Source organism: Schistocerca cancellata, chromosome 9 (assembly GCF_023864275.1).
Source record: "Schistocerca cancellata isolate TAMUIC-IGC-003103 chromosome 9, iqSchCanc2.1, whole genome shotgun sequence".
Taxonomy (NCBI): Eukaryota; Metazoa; Arthropoda; class Insecta; order Orthoptera; family Acrididae; genus Schistocerca; species Schistocerca cancellata.
In genome coordinates, this window is record NC_064634.1 from 340,184,834 (window position 1) to 340,205,395 (window position 20,562).

Genomic DNA, 20,562 nt, shown 5'->3' on the forward strand with positions numbered 1-20,562 from the left:
GAGAAGGCTTTTTATAAAATGATCCAATGACATACTGTTATATGTGAGATGGCATTGTGAAAAGCATGAAGAAAAGACGTAAGGAAAGGAGGCAGAAAAAATATGTTTTAATTAGACAGGTGAAAGTCACTTGGCTACAGAGAAGCTTGATGTTGGAAGTTGTAGAAGTAAGGGCTATAAGCTGTGTGTACAATTTCAAATTTGGAGATGGATGGACCCAATGGGAGGGAGGAAAGATAGATGGGAATGCTAGAGTGACAGTTTAGTCCTTGGTCAGGTGAACCCACAGAAGGAATAACCTGTATCATATTATGGATGTATTGGATAGTAAAACCAACAGCGTTAATACAAATGAAAACTGTACAAAAAGCGATCGACCAGTGCTCCAAAGAATAATACATAGTGAAAACAAGAGACAGAATGTATTAATTCTTTCTGACAGTCATGGCCATCACTGTGCAAAAATTATGATCAGTACTCAAAATCAAAATCACCACATCTCTTTTTTTATAAAACCTAATGCACAGTTAAAGGATGTGGTTTGTAACAGATGGGAAGATGAAAGAATATATGAAAAATGACAGTGTCATCATTCTAGGTGGGACAAACGACATCCTAAAGGAATTTCAGGATCTCAAATGTGCCTTAACAGATTCTCTTCATAAGAGAATCCACACAAAAGTTATCTTGTGCACAGTTATGTACAGATACAATGTACCAAAACTGAACAACAGAATCCATGCTGCAAACGAATTCTCAATGAGCACTGCAAAAAATTATGAGCATGTAATGGTAATGGATGTCAATATATTCCTCAGCAGGAGCGATTATACAAAGCATGGACTTCACTTGTGAATGGAAGGATTAGAGAAATTATGTAGACATTTACAGCTAGCAGTAGGTGGCAGTCTGCAATTACCAGCTCTAACATACATACAATGTGAAGACCTTCCAGTAAACATGACAGTAAAAACACAAGAAAATCAGCAGCAAAAATGAACTTATCCAACTCGATAGTTATGAAAGATAAATGAGGAGCTGCAAAAAAGAACTGTACTACACCTTCTTCACTCAAAGAAGACACACAACGAAACAAAACTACCATTGACTAAACCAGGCTGTGATACTGGCAAAAGCATCTAACCCAAAAAAAAGCAACTGAACCAAGTTCCACACCAGAAGATATTCAAGATACAACAAGAAGAAGAGGGCACTGGAAACCAGAAGCAGTATCCACAGGAGACCCACTAAGGACATCAGCAGATCCAGTTTCAAAAGTATCACCAAGGACACCTAATTTTACATGTATCAGTGAACACCAACAATCAACTACTACCACACCAGCAACAGGAGGAAGTTTAGCAATTCCAGTGAGAAGAAATGTAAGGCAACCATGTCACCTACAAGATTTTTTATTCCCAAAAAGCCTCCAGACCAAATTAGGATAACTAGTGCTCCTATCAACACAACCTCCAGTTGCAGTCCTTGCAGCAAAAACAGAAATACCCTCAACAATGACCACTCAAGAAAAATGACCAAAGAGATGGAGAACTGCCCCTTTTCACCATCAGGTGAACTTTAGGTTCGCAGGAGAGCTTCTGTAAAGTTTGGAAGGTAGGAACCGAGATACTGGTAGAAGTAAGGCTGTCAGGACAGGGCGTGAGTTGTGCTTGGGTAGCTCAGTTGATAGAGCACTTGCCCATGAAAGGCAAAGGTCCCAAGTTTAAGTCTCAGCCTGGTACACAGTTTTAATCTGCCAGGAAGTTTCACTTGATGTATGTATTTGACTGCAGAGTCTATAGCATCAGCTGTTGACAAATTTTTCCTAAAACCACAGCTATTTCTACATTTCCAAAGTAAACATGTAATTGTTGATAGATTACATATTCCAGTACTTTAGAAAAAGCTGGGACTATAGAAATTGGCCTGTAACTTGAAGGTGAGCCAGTATAAGATGAGTCAGTAACTACTTTTTTATGTATTGGAACTACCCTAGACACTTTTAGCTCATCAGGAAAATATCCCTCAACAATGTACTTGTTTATACAATATGTTAAGGGGTACATAATACAATCTATTCCTTTCTTTAGAACATTACACAAGTTTACATATATATCTACGCTGTCTGTTGGTGTTAGTTGTTTTACTATTCTTAGGACGGGACTAGTAGATACCTCTGAGAAGGTAGGGATGAGTGTATTAGCCAGTGGTTTAAAAACATTTTTTAAAAGACTCTCTGATGAACTAATACCAGGTTTCATAATAGAATTTCCTACTTTCTCAACTGATTAAATAATATAATCATTGAATTTTGGGGAACACATATTAATTATCCAGTTTCTTTCTTTTTTACCAATACTATTTATTAGGTTCCATGTGGCTTTGCACTTGTTGGTGGAATCCTCAATACTGCTGGAATTGTTAGCTTTTTTGGCTTCCACAATGGCTTTATTATCCTCATTCCTATATTTAAGGTAGACTGATCTGGCATGGTAAGTGTTCAGACTTTTATATACACTCCTGGAAATTGAAATAAGAACACCGTGAATTCATTGTCCCAGGAAGGGGAAACTTTATTGACACATTCCTGGGGTCAGATACATCACATGATCACACTGACAGAACCACAGGCACATAGACACAGGCAACAGAGCATGCACAATGTCGGCACTAGTACAGTGTATATCCACCTTTCGCAGCAATGCAGGCTGCTATTCTCCCATGGAGACAATCGTAGAGATGCTGGATGTAGTCCTGTGGAACGGCTTGCCATGCCATTTCCACCTGGTGCCTCAGTTGGACCAGCGTTCGTGCTGGATGTGCAGACCGCGTGAGACGATGCTTCATCCAGTCCCAAACATGCTCAATGGGGGACAGATCCGGAGATCTTGCTGGCCAGGGTAGTTGACTTACACCTTCTAGAGCACGTTGGGTGGCACGGGATACATGCGGACGTGCATTGTCCTGTTGGAACAGCAAGTTCCCTTTCCGGTCTAGGAATGGTAGAACGATGGGTTCGATGACGGTTTGGATGTACCGTGCACTATTCAGTGTCCCCTCGACGATCACCAGTGGTGTACGGCCAGTGTAGGAGATCGCTCCCCACACCATGATGCCAGGTGTTGGCCCTGTGTGCCTCGGTCGTATGCAGTCCTGATTGTGGCGCTCACCTGCACGGCGCCAAACACACATACGACCATCATTGGCACCAAGGCAGAAGCGACTCTCATCGCTGAAGACGACACGTCTCCATTCGTCCCTCCATTCACGCCTGTCGCGACACCACTGGATGCGGGCTGCACGATGTTGGGGCGTGAGCGGAAGACGGCCTAACGGTGTGCGGGACCGTAGCCCAGCTTCATGGAGACGGTTGCGAATGGTCCTCGCCGATACCCCAGGAGCAACAGTGTCCCTAATTTGCTGGGAAGTGGCGGTGCGGTCCCGTACGGCACTGCGTAGGATCCTACGGTCTTGGCGTGCATCCGTGCATCGCTGCGGTCCGGTCCCAGGTCGACGGGCATGTGCACCTTCCGCCTACCACTGGCGACAACATCAATGTACTGTGGAGACCTCACGCCCCACGTGTTGAGCAATTCGGCGGTACGTCCACCCGGCCTCGCGCATGCTCACTATACGCCCTCGCTCAAAGTCCGTCAACTGCACATACGGTTCACGTCCACGCTGTCGCGGCATGCTACCAGTGTTAAAGACTGCGATGGAGCTCCGTATGCCACGGCAAACTGGCTGACACTGACGGCGGCGGTGCACAAATGCTGCGCAGCTAGCGCCATTCGACGGCCAACACCGCGGTTCCTGGTGTGTCTGCTGTGCCGTGCATGTGATCATTGCTTGTACAGCCCTCTCGCAGTGTTCGGAGCAAGTATGGTGGGTCTGACACATCGGTGTCAATGTGTTCTTTTTTCCATTCCCAGGAGTGTACAACAAGAAGAATAGGGCACTGGAAACCAGAAGCAGTACCCACAGGAGACCCATTAAGGACATCAGCAGATCAAGTCTCAAAAGTATCACCAAGCACATCTAATTTTACATGCATCAGTGAACACCAACAATCAACTACTAACATCCCAGCAACAGGAGGAAGTTTAGCAATTCCAGTGAGAAGAAATGTAAGGCAACCATGTCATCTACAAGATTTTTTATCCCCAAAAAGCCTCAAGACCAAATTAGGATAACTAGTGCTCCTATCAACACCACCTCCAGTAGCAGTCCTTGCAGCAAAAACAGAAATCACCTCAACAATGACCACTCAAGAAAAATGACCAAAGAGATGGAGAACTGCCCCTTTTCACCATCGTGTGAATTTTAAGTTCACAGGAGAGTTTCTGCAAAGTCTGGAAGGTAGCAGACGAGATACTGGTAGAAGTAAGGCTGTGAAGATGGGGCGTGAGTCATGCTTGGGTAGCTCAGTTGGTAGAGCACTTGCCCACGAAAGGCAAAGTTCCCAAGTTTGAGTCTCGGTCTGGTACACAGTTTTAATCTGCGAGGAAGTTTCATATCAGTGCCCACTCCACTACAGAGTGAAAATCTCATTCTGGAAACATCCCCCAGGCTGTGGCTAAGCCATGTCTCCGCAGTATCCTTTCTTTCAGGAGTGCTAGTTCTACAAGGTTCACAGGAGAGCTTCTGTAAAGTCTGGAAGGTAGGAGACGAGGTACTGGTAGAAGTAAGGCCGTGAGGACGGGGCATGAGTCGTGCTTGGGTAGCTCAGTTGGTAGAGCACTTGCCCGCGAAAGGCAAAGGTCCAGAGTTTGAGTCTCAGTCTGGTACATAGTTTTAATCTGCCAGGAAGTTTCATATCAGCGCCCACTCAGCTGCAGAGTGAAAATCTCATTTTGTTAGTTGTTCACTATACCATGGATTTTATTTATTTCTGGTCTTGCTTTGCAGCCTTTGTCAATTATTTTGTATTTCTTTATGAGAATGCTCTGATTAAATTGTGTCATAAATGCTTTAAAGAACTTTTCAAATGTTAGCTTTGCTGATAAATCATTACATAAGGTATAATGTGTGTCACCATAACACTGGCCAAACCAGCCTCTGCCTGCAAGGGACTTACAAAACCTGATAATTTTATAATTTGTGACAGGCCTGGTGATTACAACTTTTGGGACATGCCTTGCAATATTACTCTTATCAGCAGAAAATTTAGTTTCATAATTTAAGGATATAGAATCATGGTCTGAGAATTGAAATACTGTCACATCACATGATTCTTCTGTAGTTGCAAAATTGACAAAAATGTTGTCAAGACATACTTCTCTTGTGGGTCTGTTATTGATAAAGTGTAAATTGCATTGTCTTATAAGATTTTTCAACTCAATGACACTATATTTTTGTGTCATTACATCAAAACCTGAATTCAGATCTCTCCCTTTTACAATGTCATAATGCAACTATTTTGGCTTTCTAAATACATGTAACAATATGTCCAGTTTTTCTAGAAATACATTGGTGGTACCCTTAGGTGACTTGTACAGGGATATCATTATTAACTTAAAATTATCAATGACTATACCAGCAGCTTCTAAATTCTGTTCATCACACAAATATTCTCAATCCAGCCTAGTAATGGAGCAACCGAGTGACTGGTTAACATAGATTGCTACACCATCTCTTCTTTGCAATTTCTACAGTAACTATTTGCTGTATTATAGTTATCAAATGGTTCAAATGGCTCTGAGCACTATAGGACTTAACTGCTGTGGTCATCAGTCCCCTAGAACTTAGAACTACTTAACCCTAACTAACCTAAGGACAGCACACACATCCATGCCCGAGGCAGGATTCGAACCTGCGACCGCAGCGGCCACGCGGTTCCAAACTGTAGCGCCTAGAACCGCACGGCCACTCCGGCCGGCATAGTTATCAAGTACACCATCAGTAGCCCAATGTTCGCTCAAACAAAAAATATCAAATTTATTACCTAGGCCAAAAGTATTCACAAAAAAATGTATCTTTTGTTTCTTGAATGTTCAGGAAGCAAATTGTAATCTAGAAAATGTTTTTCGCTTCAGACTCAAGCTTTTGGTGAGAAGCTATATTGTCTTTTGAACTACTTATCTAATGGGCTTCTTCATCTTGCTGCATTGCACTAAAAATCATTTAGACAGAGAGGAGGCAATGTTTTCTGCTTACTTGTGACACTTGACACATCTTCTTCAACTGCATTTCTCTTCCCTACTCCTGATGGTACTGTTGCTGGTGAAACCTTTTTTATGGTTTGTGGTGGTTCTGCTACAACTGGTTCATTTTCTAAAGCTGCTGCTAATAATGCCACTGGTGACAGTGATGCTTCACATGTTGGTGCTGGTGCTGATGTCATGTAGAGTGGAGGAACTGATTTCAGTCTCACAAGACATTTATTTTAATAATGTTAATAATTTAGTAAAAAGCACAATGTTATAGCAGATTTGTAATTCAATAACTAAGTTAATTTAAATGATATCTTTCATCCCACCGGGGGGATCTGTGATGGTACATGTTATTAATCTTGAAAAAACATGTTTCACCCCTTCATCACAATCAGATGAAAGACATCTATGTAAAAACATTGTTTAGGTAGTTAGTATCTAGAAAATCTCCTCTCTGATCACAAAGAAACTACAAGAAGGTGACCATATGAAAACAGTCAAGGCAAAAGCTCCCTTTATACAAAAGGCATGGATACTGAAGAAACTGTTGCAGTTATTGGTGGAACTTATTCAGCTGTTGCTGGCATGAGAAGAAATTTCATAAAAAATCAATTTCTGAATCTACTGGTCAGGATACACATTTGGGGATAATTACTGCAATCCACTCTGACTGTGACATCCACAGGTCCAAAGGCCATAAATGTGGTGCTTTTTTTTTAGAGGAAGATGGTGACAACTGTCAAAATGAAGATTTTATGTTGGTAGTTAATGCTTTATACATAAACAAGGAATATAATTGACTCATAAGAAAGGTGGAAATCAATAATGAACAATGATTTGAGAAGTATATAGGTGATGCAGATTTGAAAGTAGGTGTTTAGGTTCAGGAAGAAAGAGCAGAGGCCATTCTTCTCAAAGATCCAGATTATCAGCAAGTTATCAGTCCATCTTAAAAAGACAAGAAATTTAAACAGTTTCCTTGTCAGGAAGGACTCCTCTAGGAGTCACACAAAGATACTGGCATAATTAAACAAACCAAGGGGTACACTGATACAATTCTTTGTCTTGAACAGTATGTATTTGAAATGATATGTTATTGAATGGTGTTTATGGCATATTCAGTACGACAGGACTGGGATTGTGAATGGGATTGTGAATTGAAGAGAGTGTGGTGGCATCCATGGACACCATGTGCTCATTAACCCTTGATCAGTAGTGTCAGTTCTTGTTAACATGAGTGGTCACATGGTTGACACTGTCACATGTTCTCTAGAGGCACAAAAATACTGCTTGCTACTGTAAAAAATGAACATTATTTTGCTTTTTAGATGCATATATTTTAATCACTTAATTTCTAATGCCATATTAATCTCACATCACACGTGGCCTATGTTTATTTCACAGTGCATACTACTTCTACAGCACTAATTTACTATATATATATATATACACTCCTGGAAATTGAAATAAGAACACCGTGAATTCATTGTCCCAGGAAGGGGAAACTTTATTGACACATTCCTGGGGTCAGATACATCACATGATCACACTGACAGAACCACAGGCACATAGACACAGGCAACACAGCATGCACAATGTCGGCACTAGTACAGTGTATATCCACCTTTCGCAGCAATGCAGGCTGCTATTCTCCCATGGAGACGATCGTAGAGATGCTGGATGTAGTCCTGTGGAACAGCTTGCCATGCCATTTCCACCTGGCGCCTCAGTTGGACCAGCGTTCGTGCTGGACGTGCAGACCGCGTGAGACGACGCTTCATCCAGTCCCAAACATGCTCAATGGGGGACAGATCCGGAGATCTTGCTGGCCAGGGTAGTTGACTTACACCTTCTAGAGCACGTTGGGTGGCACGGGATACATGCGGACGTGCATTGTCCTGTTGGAACAGCAAGTTCCCTTGCCGGTCTAGGAATGGTAGAACGATGGGTTCGATGACGGTTTGGATGTACCGTGCACTATTCAGTGTCCCCTCGACGATCACCAGTGGTGTACGGCCAGTGTAGGAGATCGCTCCCCACACCATGATGCCGGGTGTTGGCCCTGTGTGCCTCGGTCGTATGCAGTCCTGATTGTGGTGCTCACCTGCACGGCGCCAAACACGCATACGACCATCATTGGCACCAAGGCAGAAGCGACTCTCATCGCTGAAGACGACACGTCTCCATTCGTCCCTCCATTCACGCCTGTCGCGACACCACTGGAGGCGGGCTGCACGATGTTGGGACGTAAGCGGAAGACGGCCTAACGGAGTGCGGGACCGTAGCCCAGCTTCATGGAGACGGTTGCGAATGGTCCTCGCCGATACCCCAGGAGCAACAGTGTCCCTAATTTGCTGGGAAGTGGCGGTGCGGTCCCCTACGGCACTGCGTAGGATCCTACGGTCTTGGCGTGCATCCGTGCGTCGCTGCGGTCCGGTCCCAGGTCGACGGGCACGTGCACCTTCCTCTGACCACTGGCGACAACATCGATGTACTGTGGAGACCTCACGCCCCACGTGTTGAGCAATTCGGCGGTACGTCCACCCGGCCTCCCGCATGCCCACTATACGCCCTCGCTCAAAGTCCGTCAACTGCACATACGGTTCACGTCCACGCTGTCGCGGCATGCTACCAGTGTTAAAGACTGCGATGGAGCTTCGTATGCCACGGCAAACTGGCTGACACTGACGGCGGCGGTGCACAAATGCTGCACAGCTAGCGCCATTCGACGGCCAACACCGCGGTTCCTGGTGTGTCCGCTGTGCCGTGCGTGTGATCATTGCTTGTACAGCCCTCTCGCAGTGTCCGGAGCAAGTATGGTGGGTCTGACACACCGGTGTCAATGTGTTCTTTTTTCCATGTCCAGGAGTGTATATATATATATATATATATATATATATATATATCTGTGTGTGTGTGTGTGTGTGTAAGAGTAGAAGTTCAAAAGGTACTGTGATTTTCTTATGTTCTAAGTGTGCCTATGCACAACTTAAATGTTAAAATGCTCTGGCATGTGTTGTAACTGAAGCAACAACTTCACTAATGATTTGTCATCTTACATTGTTATTGAGCTTCTGCATTGACTGTTTTCACATGGCCACCTTCTTGCCTCCTTTCCTTATGTCTTTTCTTCATGCTTTTCACAATGCCATCTCACATATAACAGTATGTCATTGGAGCATTTTATAAAAAGCCTTCACTCACATGCAATTGTCTTTAAGGGCTGTTAATCAAAAACTCATTCCTTCTTACTAGGTTATGATATTGTTCTTTGTTCTTTATTGTTCAAATGGTTACATCCCAGTTACTTAAAAAAGGAAAATATGAGATATTCAGACAAGTTATTTATTTACTTTCAATTACATGAACAAATACTTGCTAGATATGTTGAAGTATAGATACCTAGATCCTGGTAAGAACACTTCCTCATTGGCTGTCGGTTTCTATTTAATCTTTTTTATTGCAACTTAGGTAACATTTAACATTTACTTAATAGTTTTTCAGTTTTTCTGTCTTACATTAAAAGACATAAACTTCTTCATTGACGGTCAGTTTATATTTAATCTTTTTTTATTGCAATCCCAAAGAAAGCAGGTGTTGACAGATGTGAAAATTACCGAACTATCAGTTTAATAAGTCACAGCTGCAAAATACTAACGCGAATTCTTTACAGACGAATGGAAAAACTGGTAGAAGCCGACCTCGGGGAAGATCAGTTTGGATTCCGTAGAAATGTTGGAACACGTGAGGCAATACTGACCTTACGACTTACCTTAGAAGAAAGATTAAGAAAAGGCAAACCTACGTTTCTAGCATTTGTAGACTTAGAGAAAGCTTTTGACAATGTTGATTGGAATACTCTCTTTCAAATTCTGAAGGTGGCAGGGGTAAAATACAGGGAGCGAAAGGCTATTTACAATTTGTACAGAAACCAGATGGCAGTTATAAGAGTTGGGGGACATGAAAGGGAAGCAGTGGTTGGGAAGGGAGTGACACAGGGTTGTAGCCTCTCCCCGATGTTATTCAATCTGTATATTGAGCAAGCAGTAAAGGAAACAAAAGAAAAATTCGGAGTAGGTATTAAAATTCATGGAGAAGAAGTAAAAACTTTGAGGTTCGCCGATGACATTGTAATTCTGTCAGAGACAGCAAAGGACTTGGAAGAGCAGTTGAATGGAATGGACAGTGTCTTGAAAGGAGGATATAAGATGAACATCAACAAAAGCAAAACGAGGATAATGGAATGTAATCAAATTAAGTCGGGTGATGCTGAGGGAATTAGATTAGGAAATGAGACACTTAAAGTAGTAAAGGAGTTTTGCTATTTAGGGAGTAAAATAACCGATGATGGTCGAAGTAGAGAGGATATAAAATGTAGACTGGCAATGGCAAGGAAAGCGTTTCTCAAGAAGAGGAATTTGTTAACATCGAGTATAGATTTAAGTGTCAGGAAGTCGTTTCTGAAAGTATTTGTATGGAGTGTAGCCATGTATGGAAGTGAAACATGGACGATAACTAGTTTGGACAAGAAGAGAATAGAAGCTTTCAAAATGTGGTGCTACAGAAGAATGCTGAAGATAAGGTGGGTAGATCACGTAACTAATGAGGAGGTATTGAATAGGATTGGGGAGAAGAGAAGTTTGTGGCACAACTTGACTAGAAGAAGGGATCGGTTGGTAGGACATGTTTTGAGGCATCAAGGGATCACAAATTTAGCATTGGAGGGCAGTGTGGAGGGTAAAAATCGTAGAGGGAGACCAAGAGATGAATACACTAAGCAGATTCAGAAGGATGTAGGTTGCAGTAGATACTGGGAGATGAAGAAGCTTGCACAGGATAGAGTAGCATGGAGAGCTGCATCAAACCAGTCTCAGGACTGAAGACCACAACAACAACAACAGGAAACATCTAACATTTACGTAATAGTTCTTCAGTTTTTCTGTCTTATGTTAAAAGACATAATACATTTCTAAGTATTGTGGTTTTCTTATACTTACACAAACCATTTGGGCACTGGCAAATACTTCTGAGAGAATGCAAGATTTTTTACGTTAATTTTTTTCCTCACCTGTTAAACAAGTAATCCACATTTTGTTGGTGGTGATAATGCTAATGCCATATACTGAGGCCGCACCAAAACAGTTTGTGCTACCTGCTGTTTCATTTTCACCTTGTTGTTAATACGTTGCTCCTTGCTCTCTGTCATATTGTCGGCATACTTCCACCTCTCCATGTTAAACTGACATTATTAATAAATGTATCACAATGTAATACCTATGACCTTCTCATTCATCCATGCATTAAAGAAAATAAATGTCTATGACAATCTGTCCCTTGCAGTTTACCCCTTACCATCTATCACCGTTACCTCTGACTACATGCTGTAATTGCCATAACGTTTATTCTTTATACTCTGATAACAGGTTTTCCCTCTCTTTTTCAGGCTGTGAGACAGGGCAGTAAGAGAGGGATGTAAATTCTAGACAGTAGGATAGTTTAGGAGGACAAAACTGCTTTGCAGAAAACTAAGTATGTAGTAATGAAGCAACCAGCTCAGCACCTGGTGGTTGTCAATCCACCTAATTTGCAAAGGTTTAAAAGTTTAAAAGTTTAAATTTAGTTATAGTGTCAGTGTTGTAAAGTTCTGTTTCTTGCCCTGTTTCAGAGTCTACCAAAAAGATTGCTTTTGGAGGTAATGGATTGTAAAAGGCCCACAGTGTCTTGGATTAAACTTACTCATTTTTTTCTTTATACTTGAACTCTCATGGTAATCATTAACCAGTACTAATTTACCATTATTAAATAAAGGTATATTACTTTTGATATGTGAAACAATATATAAAAAAACAATTTTCAAGGATAACTTCTCCTCTGGTAAGTAATTAAAGCAACTATAATGCAAGTTGTTATATAGGATCCACCATTCATATACATTGCTCTCCCAACAAACTGTAAATAATGTGGTAATTTACATAACATGCATTTATAGGTCAAAAATCTGTCCATATATTTGAAGAAGCAATGATGTAAATAAAATAAAGGTCCAAGAGTGGCATTAAAATTGAAGCTAAAGGATATCAATGATAAGATTAATTGATGATTTTGCCATCCTCAGTGAAAGTGAAGAAGAATTACAGGATATGTCGAAAGAAATAAATAGTCCAGTGAGTGCTGAATATGAATTGAGAGTAAGACAAAGTAAAACAAAAGTAATGAGAAGCAGCAGAAATGAGAAGAGCTAGAAATTTAACATCAGAACTAGGGATCATGAAGTAGATGAAGTTACGGAATTCTGCTGCCTAGGAAGCAACATAATCCATGAGGGACAGAGCAAGGAGGATATAAAAAGCAGACTAGCACTGGTAAAAAGGGCATTTCTGGCCAAGATAAGTCTACTGGTACCAAACATAGGTCTTAACCTGAAGAAGAAATTTCTGTTATGTATGTTTGGAGTGCAGCATTATATCATAATGAAACAGGGGCAGTGGTAAAACAAGAACTGAAAAGAGGCAAAACATTGAAGATGTGTTGGTACAGAAGAATGTTGAAAATGAAGTGGATTCCTGAGGTGCAGAGTGAGGAGGTTCTCCCCAGAATCAATGAGGAAAGGAATATATACACATCAAAAAGGTTATCACCTCGGTTCCAAGAGTCCCAGGGCCTGTACAGAAAATTGGAACAGAGATCAACATAAACATCATTTCCACTCTTTTTATTGCTCATAAACCACACATTACATGATGTGCCAGCATACAGTGAGACCTTCACAGTGCTACTCTGAAGCAAGAAGAAATCTTTTCAAGTCATATGCTTGCTGCAGTAAAACTTAAAACTAGGATTCATTTGTGTATCTTTATCATATTCTACTTCTATGAGCTATGCTACATTGAAAGTTGAAATCTTCCTGTGAAAATTCACTGTAGCTTAAAAATTTCTTTAGGTGTTCATTCACATTCCCACACTTATTAACATGAAGCTTAAGTGTATTGTACCTATGGATACTATTACTTCTAAGCCCATTTCATAGGAAGTGGAGAAATGATTTATCAGTTCTGTATTTATATTGTTGCTACAGTATAAATATTTTTCATAGGCAGGTTTATGATAATTGTATACTTATGTATTTCACTATGATACATAATTGATATATAGTTTTCCATGGCACTGCACAACAAGCCTAGTGTAGCAACTACAGATTCAACTGTACTGTACTTTCTGTTCCACTAATGCGAATTTCCATGCATTCAAACCAGTTAAAATATTGGGGTCACTGTCTACTTAAATAAATCCTTTACTTTGTTTGACTTTCTCTGCATATCATGCATATCTGAAATTTGGTTACTAATACGTTCAATTTCCTGGGCAGCCAGGAACGTATTTTAGTTGAATGCTTTCTTCCTCCTTAACGTCAGTGGCTTTGTTTGGAAATTGTTACCACAGTTCTCTATCTTCTCATAGAGAAGTGCGTCCTCATCTAGATGTTGCAAGAAAATCTTGTATTGTAACAATGAACGTGGTCTCATTCGGGGGGGAGGTGGCTAAATTTATCAGTCACACAAGCACGATTAGATTTATGACTATGTTTAAAATTTTAATGCAAATTCTGGGATGGTTGCTCTAGTAAGACGTCAGCCAGTTTCCACTCTCAACTTTCCCCAGCTGGAGCATGTTCTTCATCTCTAATGGCTCTATCATCAACAGGACGTGAAACACTGATGTTACTTCCTGTGGTAGCACTGTATCTACAGCTGTCACGCTTAAGTGTTGTTGTAAACATTCCTTTCATGTTTTTGTAGCATCTCACAAATGTTTAAAACTAACAAGCGAAACAGTGCTACATCAGTAGTTTCAGTGGCTAAGTAACAGTCATGAAATGCGGATGTCAGGAGTTCAACCCCAGGCCAGTACTAGGAACTTTTTTCTGCGACTTCCCGCTTCTTTCATCTCCGGCAATTATTTGCTAATGTGAAAAATGACAAGGTGCACTGCCGTTCGAAGTTCTCGTTGTAGGTCCATCCCCTCTCATCCCTCCCCAAACACCACCGCCAAGGACAACAATAACATCAATCTCCGATAATCATTTAAAAGTCGAGCCAGTTAAAAGTCAGAGGGAGACAACGGCATGCTGCTATATCCAGCGGGTCAGATGATGACAATGGAATATGGCTAGCATGCTTAGCAGTGCAGTGCTAAATGCTCTGTGCAACGGTGGGAGCGGGACGCTGCAAACAGCTCCACGCCTCTCGCCGGTGACTAACCACCAGCGACCAGCCGCTTGTATCTGTGCTGCCTCAGCCTTCGGCAGGCGGTTTAGTCATGCCTGTACCCATCAGTGTTGCCTGCCTTCAGCCTCCAGTCTTGTATGTAGCCACACAGTGATTATATGGGTCTGTTTAGGATTGCGGTTTCGACTTGTTTTCCCAGCCATTGACGTCTGTTTTCTATTTTGAATTCTCGACCGTACATTGTCATTTCGTGTACTACCCTGGCAGCACTAAACGAGTACTTTGTTGTATTGCATCTACTGCGTTCAATGAATTCGGCCTGCACCGATTTGGTACATACCATATCTGACAGATCCATGAGCCTAGGAAAGTACCGTGTTGAGTCTACTACCAACATTCTTGTCTTCCAAGACGACAACAGCTGTGTTCATAGGACTGAATGTTACGGCAAGAAAAAGGAATAAAAGTGAGATAGTGTTAATATTTTCATCCTTCTTTACCTCCTCTGCATTACTGCAGATGACGTGTCACAGAGCACATTTGTACTGTGCATGCAGTACATGTGAGGTGCCTAGTTGTTTCCACTGCCCTGTGTGGAATACATAAGTTCTTGTACACTTCACTAATCTGCTGTCTTCATGATGATGATGTTCCCAGCGCAGAAAACAGCACGCAGGTCGTGGATTCTTTTTCTTGAGGCTGAAATTAACTTCGCAAGGAACTGCTGCTACGAATAAACTATAACTAATTTGGGAGGCCACTCGCGTTTTTATTGATATTGACACGAGAAACTATTCTTGATCACAACGTATTGTACATATCTTTCCACAGTCATTATATCTGGCTAAAATAACACGAAATACATCCTGCCACGGACAAAATGTATGTCTACTGGAACGGTCAGAACTGGAGAGCCGGACTGATGATGATGATGTTTGGGTTGTGGGGCGCTCAACAGCGTGGTTATCAGCGCCCGGACAATTACCCAATCTTTGCTCAGTCCAATTGCGCCCCTTTCCTGGATGATGATGAAATGATAAGAACAACAGAAACACCCAGTCATCTACAGGCAGGTGAAAATCCCTGACCCCGCCGGGAATCGAACCCGGGACCCCGTGCTCGGGAAGCGAGAACGCTACCGCGAGACCACGAGCGGCGGACAGGAGAGACGGACAGCCCGAGACACTTCGCGCGCCAATCCAGCAAGGCATGACTCGAACGCCACGGAAGTGCATCGGCTGTAATATCGTCAGTCTTTTATTTTAGTAATACTTTGATTTTAATGATTTTGAAATGACTGATTGATAGCTGGCTGTTGAGAGATGTTTATTTAAAAAAATGAAGTAATTTGGATGACAGGTTTAATTAATAATAGCAACTAAAGTTTAACGTTTTGGCGCCCAACCTCCGAACACAGCAGCCAATTACAGAGCAGCAGCATCATGCAGGCGGTCTTTCTCACGGGAATGGTATCGAATCTAACATCTGTCACCGGTACCTCATCCCACATTGCGTCATCTCTATACTTCTTGCATCTCCACTTCTTGCATCTCCACTGCCCTGGGAATAGCTTCCTGGAGCCTAATATGATGGCTGAATAAGCCAGAAATATTACAATGTGTACTGTTCTGTTTTGATGAACTGTCAGATACCCCACTACTCCTCAACTGGTCCGCTAAATAACGCGATATCAACGCCATTGAAATGTCTGGGACTATTTGGATCAACAGATTAAGCGTACTAATCAACATTCCTGCATTTTGATACCTGTACGGAATCTGATCAATGAGAGTTTTCAGCCTGACATGACATAACTGCGGACACTTGTTGATTCTCTTCCACGCTGTTTTGAGGACATTTCTAGGAGTAGAGGCGGCGTCACACGGTATTAGCTTGACGTTTCCTGCAGTGACCAGTTGTCTGCATGATGTTCTTAAGCTCTGCTGAGCTGCACAGCGCACAAGTGCGTGACCGTCAGCAGGAAGTCACGAAAGGCCTGTGCCAATGCATGGCTTCGCAGGAAGGAACGTAGCTAGTAATTACCATTCTGACAATCACTTCAGATATCTTCACCATTTATCACTCGTTATACCATTACTATATCAAAATGATTCCAATAAAAATTTTTCGATTGATTACTGATTTTAGAGTTTAATGTCCTATATGAAGCTGCTACTGTCACATCGCTGACAGTTCCGTCCACGTCACGATTTTTACAGAGTGAGTGATTTCCTGTAAGTTTTTTCGATACTCCTAATAAGCCTTAACAAATATACAGTTCTGGAATATGTTCAACTTAATTCTATAGGTTTTCTCGTCCTTAATGATGACTCTCTAAAATGACCATTCATGAATTTCCTAGGTTCAGCACCTCACGAAGGCTGCACTAAATGCTAACTTCGCTCCCGTGTCTCCTCTATCAGTTGATACGACCAGTGCATCGACTTTTGTTCCTGTGATAATTTTACTTGATAGGGTTCTACACTCTCCAGCAGCTCCGTTGCGATGCACATGGGTAGTAAATACAACTATCAGACAACCACGCCCGCGAAATGCATCTTTCAATAAATGGGTATTCTATTTATAGAAAAGTTTAGATGTATTTTTTCTGTAGGTCTGGAATGATTGTAGTACTCTTCCTGCGTAATATTTCATGTAATATTATTTCCTCTTCAAGTTTACTGAAAAGCGTATATTAAGCGTTTCATTCCCTTCAGCACATTATATGGCATTACCTCCAGTCAATTCTGTAGTGTCAAGTGTAGGGGTAGGTTAATCTTCTGATCGCTCAACGAATAAAGAAGCGATTCGTATTGATAGTCTATCCTCATTTTTCAGATATCCACGTTACTTCATATTCTTATGTAATATAACAGAGGGGTCTAATGGAATACCTATTCGTCATCTACTGAATGTGAGTGACCTGACGCAAGAAAATAGTCAAAAGCTTGGAAAAGCCAAACCACTTTACAGAACAAATGTAGATATATACTGTGGGATATTTAATGTCATAATGAGATCTATTAACTATATCTATAGTACACTTCCATCGTCCACGAGGCATGATTACAGAAATACGAAATAGCTGAACGAGGATACCCAAACGCGGGTGTGAAACATGCAGTTCACGGATACAAATGTCGTGTCTTATCTCTCCAGCATACCTTACAGTGATGGGAGGAAACTGCGTACAATCATCTATTTGAGTCAGAGAACGCGAGCGAGCCTGCTAATTTTTGCAATATTGCACTCCTGAGTCTACGTCCTCATAACTTCTTGCAAGAGAAGGTGAGAGACTTCCCACGTGTCTGAACAATTTGAGTGCGTTAGAATGAAAATCCGAAACTTATTAGTGCCGCGCGTATAATTTCACATTTTAATAATTTTCGTTTGAACAGTTTCACAGGCTGTCATCCTTTACTTATGACGCTGCAGAAAAGCTAGTAGTGAAAAGTTCGCAACCATTTTGGGTCTGTTTCCGTTATGTTCTTTTGTGCATTCATCAATATAGCCATATCGTGCTCGGACGGACTACCTAACGAGTACCACATCCTATTGCATTTATTCATAGCTACTGATTCACAATGTGGTTTTAATACGGTACGTAGCGGAGAGATAAGCTTATTATTCAGTGTCAACAATAGCTTCTTTCGAAGAGGTGCAACCGAGGAAACGTCATAGTTGGTACAGAATCGCCGCAATGGAGATTGCCAGCGCTGTCGCGATTGCTCTTTTCGTGATGTATAACGTGATTGGATGGTAAGTTGCATCAGCACTATGCTTGAGACGCCAGTAGCTCAGTTCTTAAACTTACTTGACAATTTCGGCATCAGCGGCAGTTGAACAATAGAAGTAGGCTCCACAAAGCATCTTCCACATTTTGGAGCAGATTTCTTAACGACGGTTGCTGCTATGGATAAGTTCCTGGTTTTCTAGACACGTGAAATTAGTAATAAATCGAATATGTGAGAAACTTCAGAGATGATTTGTGTAGTAATAAGTCGAGTGTGTAAGAAACTTCAAAGATGATTTGTGTATGTGCGTCGAAATTAACAAGGATTCGAAACGATTAGAAGTGAAGTCTCGCAGTTTTCTAACCGCACGTTTCCATATTTAGTGCTATTCCTTCTACAATCCGTGTAACGTATTTTCCGCATCTGGTTAGAATGTTTGTTGCATAACAGCTTCACAATGCATCATGCGAAGAGTATATCTGCAGTACTATATTTTCTTCGATGTTTACGTTCCAGTTTCCTGCACATCAAGTTTTAAAGATGATTTAGTCGCGGGTAGCCATAGAGTTTTAATGGTCGTTTCGAAAAAATAAAAGTAGGTAATTAATTTATTCTGCGAAAGCAGAGGAGAGTGTTGTGTCTGGATGATAGAGCATCTACGAACACATATTGTTTCCTGGTCGGCGTTTTAATTTACCGATTGATTTTAGAATCGCATGAAGGAATACGCAATAGAAAGCGCCGTAAGCAACTTCCGCCATTCCATTTTCTGCAGTTTTTGTTGTTAAAGAGACATGAAATTTTGTGTTGTGCGGCGTTAGTATTATGAGTTCAGAATATTTAAACGCCGTGTAACACTTTGAATCAATATGCGGCATATTGTTAATTACTTAGTTACAGAATTTTATTGCAAGTAAAATTCAGTATATTTTTTATACTAGTTGCATAACACGTGGACGATTGAGCTACATTTCGTTGCTCTTGAAATGGCAGGAAGTTTTCTCCCATGACACAAGTGTTATTTTTAATTGTGCCTCTTTAATGTCTTAACAATTTTCCCTGTCTTGAGAACGGAAATTTGCTTTTATTTCCAGTACGTTCTGCTTCAAATTGTTTTTCACTTGTAAGTAGTTTTCGAAATCACTTCTCATATCACTTACTGATTCTTAGTATGTAGAAGAGCAACAATCGAACACACAGACTATTACACACAGTACTGACAAGATTTTCTCGACTGCAAGACTTTTAAATTTGTCTATAATGTTTGTTCCTAGGTAGATGACCATGTTTTATCATGGAACAGTTTTTCGCATTTGGTTTTTCAATTTTGGAAAACCGTTACTTTCCCTGAGTAGTTTTTGTAGCTTCAGAAACAGACTGCAGCAAGCATAAGGTGAATGCGAACGTTTCAAAATTAGTACGAAAATACATTAAACTCCTATTACAGGGCTGGCTGCAGGTGATAGAAAAGTGTTCCGGGGTAGAACAGTGTCCCCTGTACGTCTGCAGGTCTGGTTCACACTGATAGCCACGCGCCGCAGTACCGTGTCACGCCGCTACGTGATCGAAATCAACATCTACATCTACATCTGTACTCTGCAAACCACCGTGAGGTGGATGGCAGAGGGTACGTCCCACTGTAACTCGTAATTAAGAGTTGTTCCTGTTTCTTTCACGTATGGAGCGTAGAAAGAATGACTGTTTGAATGCCTCTCAGTATGCAGTAATTATTCTAATCTTATCCTCACCACCCATATGCATACGTAAGGAGTTGTAGTATATCCCCAGAGAAATCATTTAAAGCCGGGTCTTGAAACTTTGTTAATAGACTTTCTCGGGACAGTTTGCGTCTGTCTTCAAGAATCTTCCAGGTCTACGACATGCTTTACCCACGACTGAACCTATGTTATAATTCTAGTTCATATCCCTTCCAAGTGTTACACTCAGGTATTTATATGAGTTGGACGATTCCAACGGCGACTCATTGATATTATAGTCATAGGGCAATACGATTTTTCGTTTTGTGAAGTGCAAACTTTTCCATTTCTGAACATTTAGATAAACTAGTTAATCTGTGCACAACGTTGAAATCTTATCTTACATATCCGAACATTTAGAGCAAGTTGCCAATCTGTGTACCACGTTGGAATCTTATCAGGATCTGACTGAAAATGCATGCAGCTTGTCTCAGAGTGTATTTCATTATAGACAAATGCATCATACGCAAAAAGCCTGATTTTACTATTAATATTTCGCAGCCTACTGATAAAAGTGGAAATGTGCGCCATTTTCTTTTGGTTATCCTAGTTAAGTGCTACGGTACTGCAGTTTCTACCATGGTGACATACAAGTCGTTGTAAATAATCAAAAAGCTGAGTACGTAACTTTATTTGTTCTAAATGAAATTTTAATTTCATGACTAAACTTCGAATTCAGTGTTGCAGAACTCTT